Consider the following 12,505-nt stretch of genomic DNA (forward strand, 5'->3'; position numbering starts at 1 on the left):
CTGGGAGGACTGTTCTGAGCCACAGGGCCAACTAAGGAATGAAAGCAAATTTCCCGCCACAGGAAAGCACACCGAGGCCTGGAGTTTTCTCTATGAAATTGGAGTGGGCTTCAAGGGTGAGGCCTACTGACTGCCCTCCTTTATATCCAGGTGTGGAAATGTGGGAAGGCTGAAGCAACCCGCTTACAACGAAATTTTTCTCTTCAGAATAGGAGGTTGTGCTACCAAACGCCAGCACCTCGTCTCCCTCAGAGTGCTGTTTCTGGGTAGACTAAGGAAAGACACCATGCTCCCCAGCTTAGAACGGCTCTTTGCCCTGTTGGTTTCATCCATGAAAGACCAGAAGGGCTGATCTCAACTAATCGGGCTGCACCTCCCTGAATCCTTGGGGTAGGGCAGTTCTGATCCGAAGTGCAACCTAAGGAAAGAAAGCAAAGTTTCCACTCTGGGAATCAGGGACTCAAGTAAGTCTGCCAACTGACTGCCATCCTTTATAGCTAGTTGAGAAAATGTGGCCAGGATGATGCAACCCGCTTACATCGAAATGTTTCTCTTCAGAATAGGAGATTTTGCTATCAAACGCCAGCAGCTCGTCTCCCTCAGAGTGCTGTCTCTGTGCAGACTAGGGAAAGGCACGATGGTCCCCAGCTTAGAACGGCTCTTTGCCCAGTTTGTTTCATCCATGAAAGAGCCAGAAGGGCTGATCCCATCTAATCGGGCTGCAAATCCCTGAATCCTTGGGGTAGGCACTCCTGAGCCAATGTGCCACCTAAGGAATGAAAGCAAATTTACAGCCTGGCAAGCAGGGTCTCAAGTAAGTCTGCTAACTGCCTCCCCTCCTTTATAGCCAGTTGAGAAAATGTGGCAAGGCTGATGCAACCCGCTTACAACGAAATGTTTCTCTTCAGAATAGGAGATTGTGCTACCAAACGCCAGCAGCTCGTCTCCCTCAGAGTGCTGTTTCTGTGTAGACTAGGGAGAGACACCTTGGTCTCCAGCTCAGAACGGCTCCTTGCCCAGATTTTTTCATCCATGAGAGAACCAGAAGGGCTGATCTCAACTAATCGGGCTGCATATCCAAGAATCCTTGGGGTAGGGCAGTTCTGAGTCAAAGTGCCACCTAAGGAAGGAAAGCAGTTTCCTGGCAACAGGAAAGCACACCAAGGCCTGGAGTTTTCTCTATGAAACTGGAGTGGGCTTGAAGGTTGATGCCTACTGACTGCCCTCTTTATATCCAGTTGAGAAAATGGGACAAGGGTGATGCAACCCGCTTACAACGAAATGTTTCTCTTCAGAATAGGAGATTTCGCTATCAAACGACAGCAGCTCGTCTCTGTCAGAATGCGGTTTCTGTGTTGACTAGGGAAAGACACGATGGGCCCTAGCTTAGAACGGCTCTTTGCCCAGTTGGTTTCATCCATGAAAGAGCCAGAAGGACTGATCTCAACTAATCGGGCTGCAAATCCCCGAATACTTGGGGTAGTGCATTCTTGATCCAATGTGCCACCTAAAGAATGAAAGCAAAGTTTCCAGCCTGGGAAGCAGGGTCTCAAGTAAGTCTGCTAAATGACTGACCTCCTTTATAGCCATTTGAGAAAAGGTGGCAAGGCTGATGCAACCCGCTTACAACGAAATATTTCTCTTCAGAATAGGAGATTGTGCTACCAAACGCCAGCAGCTCCTCTCCCTCAGAATGCTGTTTCTGTGTAGACTAGGGAAAGACACCATGGTCCCCAGCTTAGAACGGCTCTTTGCCCAGATGGTTTCATCCATGAGAGAACCAGAAGGGCTGATCTCAACTACTCGGGCTGTACATCCCTGAATCCTTGGGGTAGGGCAGTTCTGAGCCAAAGTGCCACCTAAGGAATGAAAACAGTTTCCTTGCCACAGGAAAGCACACTGAGGCCTGGAGTTTTCTCTATGAAATTGGAGAGGGCTTGAAGGGTGACGCCTACTGACAGCCCTCCTTTATATCCAGTTGAGAAAATGTGGCAAGGCTGATGCAACCCGCTTACAACGAAATGTTTCTCTTCAGAATAGGAGATTTTGCAATCACACGCCAGCAGCTTTCCTCCCTCAGAGTGCTGTTTCTGTGTAGACTAGGGAAAGGCGTGATGGTCCCCAGCCTAGAACGACTCTTTGCCCAGTTGGTTTCATCCATGAAAGAGCCAGGGCTGATCTCAGCTAATCGGGCTGCACATCCCAGAATCCTTGGGGAAGGGCAGTTCTGACCCAAAGTGCCACCTAAGGAATGAAAGCAGTTTCCTTACCACAGGAAAGCACACCAAGGCCTGGAGTTTTCTCTATGAAACTGGAGTGGGCTCGAAGGGTGAGGCCTACTGACTGCCCTCCTTTATATCCAGTTGAGAAAATGGGACAAGGCTGATGCAACCCGCTTACAATGAAATGTTTCTCTTCAGAATAGGAGATTTTGCTACTAAACGCCAGCAGCTCGTCTCACTCAGACTGCTGTTTCTCTGTAGACTAGGGAAAGACAGCATGATCCCCAGCTTAGAATGGCTCTTTGCCCAGTTGGTTTCATCCATGAAAGAGCCAGAAGGGCTGATCACAACTAATTGGGTTGCACATCCCTGAATCCTTCTGGGAGGACTGTTCTGAGCCACAGGGCCAACTAAGGAATGAAAGCAAATTTCCTGCCACAGGAAAACACACCGAGGCCTGGAGTTTTCTCTATGAAATTGGAGTGGGCTTCAAAGGTGAGGCCTACTGACTGCCCTCCTTTATATCAAGGTGAGGAAATGTGGGAAGGCTGAAGCAACCCGCTTACAACGAAATATTTCTCTTCAGAATAGGAGGTTGTGCTACCAAACGCCAGCACCTCGTCTCCCTCAGAGTGCTGTTTCTGGGTAGACTAGGGAAAGACACGATGGTCCCCAGCTTAGAACGGCTCTTTGTCCAGTTGGTTTCATCCATGAAAGAGCCATAATGGCTGATCTCAACTAATCGGGCTGCACATCCCTGAATCCTTGGGGTAGGGCAGTTCTGAGCCGAAGTGCAACCTAAGGAAAGAAAGCAAAGTTTCCACTCTGGGAATCAGGGACTCAAGTAAGTCTGCCAACTGACTGCCCTCCTTTATAACTAGTTGAAAAAATGTGGCCAGGCTGATGCTACCCGCTTACATCGAAATGTTTCTCTTCAGAATAGGAGATTTTGCTACCAAACGCCAGCAGCTCGTCTCCCTCAGAGTGCTGTTCCTGTGTAGACTAAGGAAAGACACCATGGTCCCCAGCTTAGAACGGCTCTTTGCCCATATGATTTCATCCATGAGAGAACCAGAAGGGCTGATCTCAACTAATCGGGCTGCACATCCCTGAATCCTTGGGGTAGGCACTCCTGAGACAATGTGCCACCTAAGGAATGAAAGCAAATTTACAGCCTGGGAAGCAGGGTCTCAAGTAAGTTTGCTAAATGCCTGCCCGCCTTTATAGCCAGTTGAGAAAATTTGGCAAGGTTGATGCAACCCGCTTACAACGAAATGTTTCTCTTCAGAATAGGAGATTTTGCTACCAAACGCTTGCAGCTAGTCTCCCTCAGAGTGCTGTTTCTGTGTAGACTAGGGAAAGACACCATGGTTCCCAGCTTAGAACAGCTCTTTTCCCAGTTGATTTCATCCATGAAAGAGCCAGGGCTGATCTCAACTAAGCAGGCTGCACGTCCCTGAATCCTTGGGGTAGGGCAGTTCTGAGCCTAAGTGCCACCTAAGGAATGAAAGCAGTTTCCTTACCACAGGAAAGCACACCAAGGCCTGGAGTTTTCTCTATGAAACTGAAGTGGCCTGGAAGGGTGAGGCCTACTGACTGCCCTCCTTTATAGCCAGTTGAGAAAATGTGGCAAGGCTGAGGCAACCTGCATACAACGAAATGTTTCTCTTCAGATTAGGAGATTTTGCTGTCAAACTCCAGCAGCTCGTCTCCCTCAGAGTGCTGTTTCGGTGTAGACTAGTGAAAGACACGATGGTCCCCAGCTTAGAACGGCTCTTTGCCCAGTTGGTTTCATCCATGAAAGAGTCAGAAGGGCTGATCTCAACTAATGGGGCTGCACATCACTGAATCCTTGGGGTAGGCCATTCGTCAGCTACTGTGCCACCTAAGGAATGAAAGCAAAGTTTCCAGCCTGGGAAGCTGGGTCTAGAGTAAGTCTGCTAAATGACTGCCCTCCTTTATAGCCAGTTGAAAAAATGTGGCAAAGCTGATGCAACACGCTTACAATGAAATGTTTCTCTTCAGAATAGGAAATTTTGCTACCAAACGCCAGCATCTCGTCTCACTCAGACTGCTGTTTCTGTGTAGACTAGGGAAAGACACCATGGTTCCTAACTTAGAAAGACTCTTTTCCCAGTTGGTTTCATCCATGAAAGAGCCAGAAGGGCTGATCTCAACTAATCGGGCTGCACATCCCCGAATCCTTGGGGTAGTGCAGCTGTGAGCCGAAGTGCAACCTAAGGAAAGAAAGCAAAGTTTCCAGCCTGGGAAGGAGGGACTCAAGTAAGTCTGCCAACTGACTGCCCTCCTTTATAGCCAGTTGAGAAAATGTGGCAAGGCTGAGGCAACCCGCATACAACGAAATGTTTCTCTTCAGATTAGGAGATTTTGCTACCAAACTCCTGCAGCTCGTCTCCCTCAGAGTGCTGTTTCTGTGTAGACTAGGGAAAGACACCATGGTTCCAACGTAGAACAGCTCTTTTCCCAGTTGTTTTCATCCATGAAAGAGCCAGGGCTGATCTCAACTAATCAGGCTGCACATTCCTGAATCCTTGGGGTAGGGAAGTTCTGAGCCAAAGTGCCACCTAAGGAATGAAAACAGTTTCCTTAACACAGGAAAGCACACCAAGGCCTGGAGTTTTCTCTATGAAACTGGAGTGGGCTCGAAGGGTGAGGCCTACTGACTGCCCTCCTTTATATCCAGTTGAGAAAATGGGACAAGGCTGATGCAACCCGCTTACAACGAAATGTTTCTCTTCAGAATAGGAGATTTTGCTACCAAACGGCAACAGCTCGACTCCCTCAGAATGCTGTTTCTGTGTAGACTAGGGAAATATACCATGGTCCACAGCTTAGAACAGCTCTTTGCCCAGTTGGTTTCATCCATAAAAAAGCCAGATGGTCTAATCTCAACTAATCGGGCTGCAAATTCCTGAATACTTGGGGTAGGGCAGTCCTGAGGCAATGTGCCACCTAAAGAGTGAAAGCAAACATTCCACCCTAGGAAGCAGGGTCTCAAGTAAGTCTGCTAAATGACTGCCCTCCTTTATAGCCAGTTGAGAAAATGTGGTAAGGCTGATGCAACCCGCTTACAACGAAATGTTTCTCTTCAGAATAGGAGATTGTGCTACCAAATGCCAGCAGCTCGTCTCCCTCAGAGTTCTGCTTCAGTGTAGACTAGGGAAAGACACCATGGTCCCCAGCTTAGAACCGCTCTTTGCCCATATGATTTCATCTACGAGAGAACCAGAAGGGCTGATTTCAACTAATCGGGCTGTACATCCCTGAATTCTTGGTGTAGGCACTCCTGAGCCACTGTGCCACCTAAGGAATGAAAGCAAATTTACAGCCTGGGAAACAGGGTCTCAAGTAAGTCTGCTAAATGCCTGCCCTCCTTTATAGCCAGTTGAGGAAATGTGGCAAGGCTGATGCAACCCGCTTACAACGAAATGTTTCTCTTCAGAATAGGAGATTGTACTACCAAACGCCAGCAGCTCCTCTCCCTCAGAATGCTGTTTCTGTGTAGACTAGGGAGAGACACCATGGTCCCCAGCTTAGAACTGCTCTTTCCCCAAATGGTTTCATCCATGAGAGAACCAGAAGGGCTGATCTCAACTACTCGGGCTGTACATCCCTGAATCCTTGGGGTAGGGCAGTTCTGAGCCAAAGTGCCACCTAAGGAATGAAAGCTGTTTCCTTGCCACAGGAAAGCACACTGAGGCCTGGAGTTTTCTCTATGAAATTGGAGTGGGCTTGAAAGTTGACGCCTACTGACAGCCCTCCTTTATATCCAGTTGAGAAAATGTGGCAAGGCTGATACAACCCGCTTACAACGAAATGTTTCTCTTCAGAATAGTAGATTTTGCAATCAAACGCCAGCAGCTCGTCTCCCTCAGAGTGCTGTTCCTGTGTAGACTAAGGAAAGACACCATGGTCCCCAGCTTAGAACGGCTCTTTGCCCAAATGATTTCATCCATGAGAGAACCAGAAGGGCTGATCTCAACTAATCGGGCTGCACATCCCTGAATCCTTGGGGTAGGCACTCCTGAGCCAATGTGCCACCTAAGGAATGAAAGCAAATTTACAGCCTGGGAAGCAGGGTCTCAAGTAAGTTTGCTAAATGCCTGCCCGCCTTTATAGCCAGTTGAGAAAATGTGGCAAGGTTGATGAAACCCGCTTAGAACGAAATGTTTCTCTTCAGAATAGGAGATTTTGCTACCAAACGCTTGCAGCTAGTCTCCCTCAGCGTGCTGTTTCTGTGTAGACTAGGGAAAGACACCATGGTTCCCAGCTTAGAACAGCTCTTTTCCCAGTTGATTTCATCCATGAAAGAGCCAGGGCTGATCTCAACTAAGCAGGCTGCACATCCCTGAATCCTTGGGGTAGGGCAGTTCTGAGCCAAAGTGCCACCTAAGGAATGAAAGCAGTTTCCTTACCACAGGAAAGCACACCAAGGCCTGGAGTTTTCTCTGTGAAACTGGAGTGGCCTCGAAGGGTGAGGCCTACTGACTGCCCTCCTTTATATCCAGTTGAGAAAATGTGGCAAGGCTGAGGCAACCTGCATACAACGAAATGTTTCTCTTCAGATTAGGAGATTTTGCTGTCAAACTCCAGCAGCTCGTCTCCCTCAGAGTGCTGTTTCGGTGTAGACTAGTGAAAGACACGATGGTCCCCAGCTTAAAACGGCTCTTTGCCCAGTTGTTTTCATCCATGAAAGAGTCAGAAGGGCTGATCTCAACTAATGGGGCTGCACATCACTGAATCCTTGGGGTAGGCCATTCGTCAGCTACTGTGCCACCTAAGGAATGAAAGCAAAGTTTCCAGCCTGGGAAGCTGGGTCTAGAGTAAGTCTGCTAAATGACTGCCCTCCTTTATAGCCAGTGGAAAAAATGTGGCAAAGCTGATGCAACACGCTTACAACGAAATGTTTCTCTTCAGAATAGGAAATTTTGCTACCAAACGCCAGCAGCTCGTCTCACTCAGACTGCTGTTTCTGTGTAGACTAGGGAAAGACACCATGGTTCCTAACTTAGAAAGACTCTTTTCCCAGTTGGTTTCATCCATGAAAAATCCAGAAAGGCTGATCTCAACTAATCGGGCTGCACATCCCTGAATCCTTGGGGTAGTGCAGCTCTGAGCCGAAGTGCAACCTAAGGAAAGAAAGCAAAGTTTCCAGCCTGGGAAGGAGGGACTCAAGTAAGTCTGCCAACTGACTGCCCTCCTTTATAGCCAGTTGAGAAAATGTGGCAAGGCTGAGGCAACCCGCATACAACGAAATGTTTCTCTTCAGATTAGGAGATTTTGCTACCAAACTCCTGCAGCTCGTCTCCCTCAGAGTGCTGTTTCTGTGTAGACTAGGGAAAGACACCATGGTTCCAACGTAGAACAGCTCTTTTCCCAGTTGTTTTCTTCCCTGAAAGAGCCAGGGCTGATCTCAACTAATCAGGCTGCACATTCCTGAATCCTTGGGGTAGGGCAGTTCTGAGCCAAAGTGCCACCTAAGGAATGAAAGCAGTTTCCTTACCACAGGAAAGCACACCAAGGCCTGGAGTTTTCTCTATGAAACTGGAGTGGGCTCGAAGGGTGAGGCCTACTGACTGCCCTCCTTTATATCCAGTTAAGAAAATGGGACAAGGCTGATGCAACCCGCTTACAACGAAATGATTCTCTTCAGAATAGGAGATTTTGCTACCAAACGCCAGCAGCTCGTTTCCCTCAGAGTGCTGTTTCTTTGTAGACTAGGGAAAGACACCATGGTCCCCATCTTAGAACGGCTCTTTGCCAAGATGGTTTCATCCATTAGAGAACCAGAATGTCTGTTCTCAAATAATCGGGCTGCACATCCCTGAATCCTTGGGGTAGGCACTCCTGAGCCAGTGTGCCACCTAAGAATGAAAGCAAATTTACAGCCTGGGAAGCAGGGTCACAAGTAAGTCTGCTAAATGCCTGCCCTCCTTTATAGCCAGTTGAGAAAATGTGGCAAGGCTGGTGCAACCCGCTTACAACGAAATGTTTCTCTTCAGAATAGGAGATTGTACTACCAAACGCCAGCAGCTCGTCTCCCTCAGAATGCTGTTTCTGTGTAGACTAGGGAAAGACAGCATGGTCCCCAGATTAGAACGGCTCCTTGCCCAGATTTTTTCATCCATGAGAGAACCAGAAGGGCTGATCTCAACTAATCGGGCTGCATATCCAAGAATCCTTGGGGTAGGGCAGTTCTGAGTCAAAGTGCCACCCAAGGAAGGAAAGCAGTTTGCTTACCACAGGAAAGCACACCAAGGCCTGGAGTTTTCTCTATAAAACTGGAGTGGGCTTGAAGGTTGATGCCTACTGACTGCCCTCTTTATATCCAGTTGAGAAAATGGGACGAGGCTGATGCAACCCTCTTACAACGAAATGTTTCTCTTCAGTATAGGAGATTTCGCTACCAAACGCCAGCAGCTCGTCTCACTCAGACTGCTGTTTCTGTGTAGACTAGGGAAAGACAGCATGGTCCCCAGCTTAGAATGGTTCTTTGCCCAGTTGGTTTCATCCATGAACGAGCCAGAAGGGCTGATCACAACTAATCGGGCTGCAAATCACTGAATCCTTCTGGGAGGGCTGTTCTGAGCCAAAGGGCTACCTAAGGAATGAAAGCAAATTTCCTACCACAGGAAGCACACGGAACCCTGTTGTTTTCTCTATGAAATTGGAGTGGGCTGGAAGGGTGAGGCCTAATGACTTCCCTCCTTTATAGCCAATTGAGGAAATGTGTCAAGGCTGATGCATCGCGCTTACAACGAAATGTTTCTCTTCAGAATAGGAGATTTTGCTACCAAACGGCAACAGCTCGTCTCCCTCAGAATGCTGTTTCTGTGTAGACTAGGGAAAGACACCATGGTCCCCAGCTTAGAACGGCTCTTTGCCCAGATGGTTTCATCCATGAGAGAACCAGAAGGGCTGATCTCAACTACTCGGGCTGTACATCCCTGAATCCTTGGGGTAGGGCAGTTCTGAGCCAAAGTGCCACCTAAGGAATGAAAACAGTTTCCTTGCCACAGGAAAGCACACTGAGGCCTGGAGTTTTCTCTATGAAATTGGAGTGGGCTTGAAGGGTGACGCCTACTGACAGCCCTCCTTTATATCCAGTTGGGAAAATGTGGCAAGGCTGATGCAACCCGCTTACAACGAAATGTTTCTCTTCAGAATAGGAGATTTTGCAATCACACGACAGCAGCTTTCCTCCCTCAGAGTGCTGTTTCTGTGTAGACTAGGGAAAGGCGTGATGGTCCCCAGCCTAGAACGACTCTTTGCCCAGTTGGTTTCATCCATGAAAGAGCCAGGGCTGATCTCAGCTAATCGGGCTGCACATCCCAGAATCCTTGGGGAAGGGCAGTTCTGACCCAAAGTGCCACCTAAGGAATGAAAGCAGTTTCCTTACCACAGGAAAGCACACCAAGGCCTGGAGTTTTCTCTATGAAACTGGAGTGGGCTCGAAGGGTGAGGCCTACTGACTGCCCTCCTTTATATCCAGTTGAGAAAATGGGACAAGGCTGATGCAACCCGCTTACAATGAAATGTTTCTCTTCAGATTAGGAGATTTTGCTACTAAACGCCAGCAGCTCGTCTCACTCAGACTGCTGTTTCTCTGTAGACTAGGGAAAGACAGCATGATCCCCAGCTTAGAATGGCTCTTTGCCCAGTTGGTTTCATCCATGAAAGAGCCAGAAGGGCTGATCACAACTAATTGGGTTGCACATCCCTGAATCCTTCTGGGAGGACTGTTCTGAGCCACAGGGCCAACTAAGGAATGAAAGCAAATTTCCCGCCACAGGAAAGCACACCGAGGCCTGGAGTTTTCTCTATGAAATTGGAGTGGGCTTCAAGGGTGAGGCCTACTGACTGCCCTCCTTTATATCCAGGTGTGGAAATGTGGGAAGGCTGAAGCAACCCGCTTACAACGAAATTTTTCTCTTCAGAATAGGAGGTTGTGCTACCAAACGCCAGCACCTCGTCTCCCTCAGAGTGCTGTTTCTGGGTAGACTAAGGAAAGACACCATGCTCCCCAGCTTAGAACGGCTCTTTGCCCTGTTGGTTTCATCCATGAAAGACCAGAAGGGCTGATCTCAACTAATCGGGCTGCACCTCCCTGAATCCTTGGGGTAGGGCAGTTCTGATCCGAAGTGCAACCTAAGGAAAGAAAGCAAAGTTTCCACTCTGGGAATCAGGGACTCAAGTAAGTCTGCCAACTGACTGCCATCCTTTATAGCTAGTTGAGAAAATGTGGCCAGGATGATGCAACCCGCTTACATCGAAATGTTTCTCTTCAGAATAGGAGATTTTGCTATCAAACGCCAGCAGCTCGTCTCCCTCAGAGTGCTGTCTCTGTGCAGACTAGGGAAAGGCACGATGGTCCCCAGCTTAGAACGGCTCTTTGCCCAGTTTGTTTCATCCATGAAAGAGCCAGAAGGGCTGATCCCATCTAATCGGGCTGCAAATCCCTGAATCCTTGGGGTAGGCACTCCTGAGCCAATGTGCCACCTAAGGAATGAAAGCAAATTTACAGCCTGGCAAGCAGGGTCTCAAGTAAGTCTGCTAACTGCCTCCCCTCCTTTATAGCCAGTTGAGAAAATGTGGCAAGGCTGATGCAACCCGCTTACAACGAAATGTTTCTCTTCAGAATAGGAGATTGTGCTACCAAACGCCAGCAGCTCGTCTCCCTCAGAGTGCTGTTTCTGTGTAGACTAGGGAGAGACACCTTGGTCTCCAGCTCAGAACGGCTCCTTGCCCAGATTTTTTCATCCATGAGAGAACCAGAAGGGCTGATCTCAACTAATCGGGCTGCATATCCAAGAATCCTTGGGGTAGGGCAGTTCTGAGTCAAAGTGCCACCTAAGGAAGGAAAGCAGTTTCCTGGCAACAGGAAAGCACACCAAGGCCTGGAGTTTTCTCTATGAAACTGGAGTGGGCTTGAAGGTTGATGCCTACTGACTGCCCTCTTTATATCCAGTTGAGAAAATGGGACAAGGGTGATGCAACCCGCTTACAACGAAATGTTTCTCTTCAGAATAGGAGATTTCGCTATCAAACGACAGCAGCTCGTCTCTGTCAGAATGCGGTTTCTGTGTTGACTAGGGAAAGACACGATGGGCCCTAGCTTAGAACGGCTCTTTGCCCAGTTGGTTTCATCCATGAAAGAGCCAGAAGGACTGATCTCAACTAATCGGGCTGCAAATCCCCGAATACTTGGGGTAGTGCATTCTTGATCCAATGTGCCACCTAAAGAATGAAAGCAAAGTTTCCAGCCTGGGAAGCAGGGTCTCAAGTAAGTCTGCTAAATGACTGACCTCCTTTATAGCCATTTGAGAAAAGGTGGCAAGGCTGATGCAACCCGCTTACAACGAAATATTTCTCTTCAGAATAGGAGATTGTGCTACCAAACGCCAGCAGCTCCTCTCCCTCAGAATGCTGTTTCTGTGTAGACTAGGGAAAGACACCATGGTCCCCAGCTTAGAACGGCTCTTTGCCCAGATGGTTTCATCCATGAGAGAACCAGAAGGGCTGATCTCAACTACTCGGGCTGTACATCCCTGAATCCTTGGGGTAGGGCAGTTCTGAGCCAAAGTGCCACCTAAGGAATGAAAACAGTTTCCTTGCCACAGGAAAGCACACTGAGGCCTGGAGTTTTCTCTATGAAATTGGAGTGGGCTTGAAGGGTGACGCCTACTGACAGCCCTCCTTTATATCCAGTTGAGAAAATGTGGCAAGGCTGATGCAACCCGCTTACAACGAAATGTTTCTCTTCAGAATAGGAGATTTTGCAATCACACGCCAGCAGCTTTCCTCCCTCAGAGTGCTGTTTCTGTGTAGACTAGGGAAAGGCGTGATGGTCCCCAGCCTAGAACGACTCTTTGCCCAGTTGGTTTCATCCATGAAAGAGCCAGGGCTGATCTCAGCTAATCGGGCTGCACATCCCAGAATCCTTGGGGAAGGGCAGTTCTGACCCAAAGTGCCACCTAAGGAATGAAAGCAGTTTCCTTACCACAGGAAAGCACACCAAGGCCTGGAGTTTTCTCTATGAAACTGGAGTGGGCTCGAAGGGTGAGGCCTACTGACTGCCCTCCTTTATATCCAGTTGAGAAAATGGGACAAGGCTGATGCAACCCGCTTACAATGAAATGTTTCTCTTCAGAATAGGAGATTTTGCTACTAAACGCCAGCAGCTCGTCTCACTCAGACTGCTGTTTCTCTGTAGACTAGGGAAAGACAGCATGATCCCCAGCTTAGAATGGCTCTTTGCCCAG

The sequence above is a fragment of the Balaenoptera physalus genome (assembly GCF_965194825.1).
Source record: "Balaenoptera physalus genome assembly, contig: HAP1_SCAFFOLD_1679, whole genome shotgun sequence".
Taxonomy (NCBI): domain Eukaryota; kingdom Metazoa; phylum Chordata; class Mammalia; order Artiodactyla; family Balaenopteridae; genus Balaenoptera; species Balaenoptera physalus.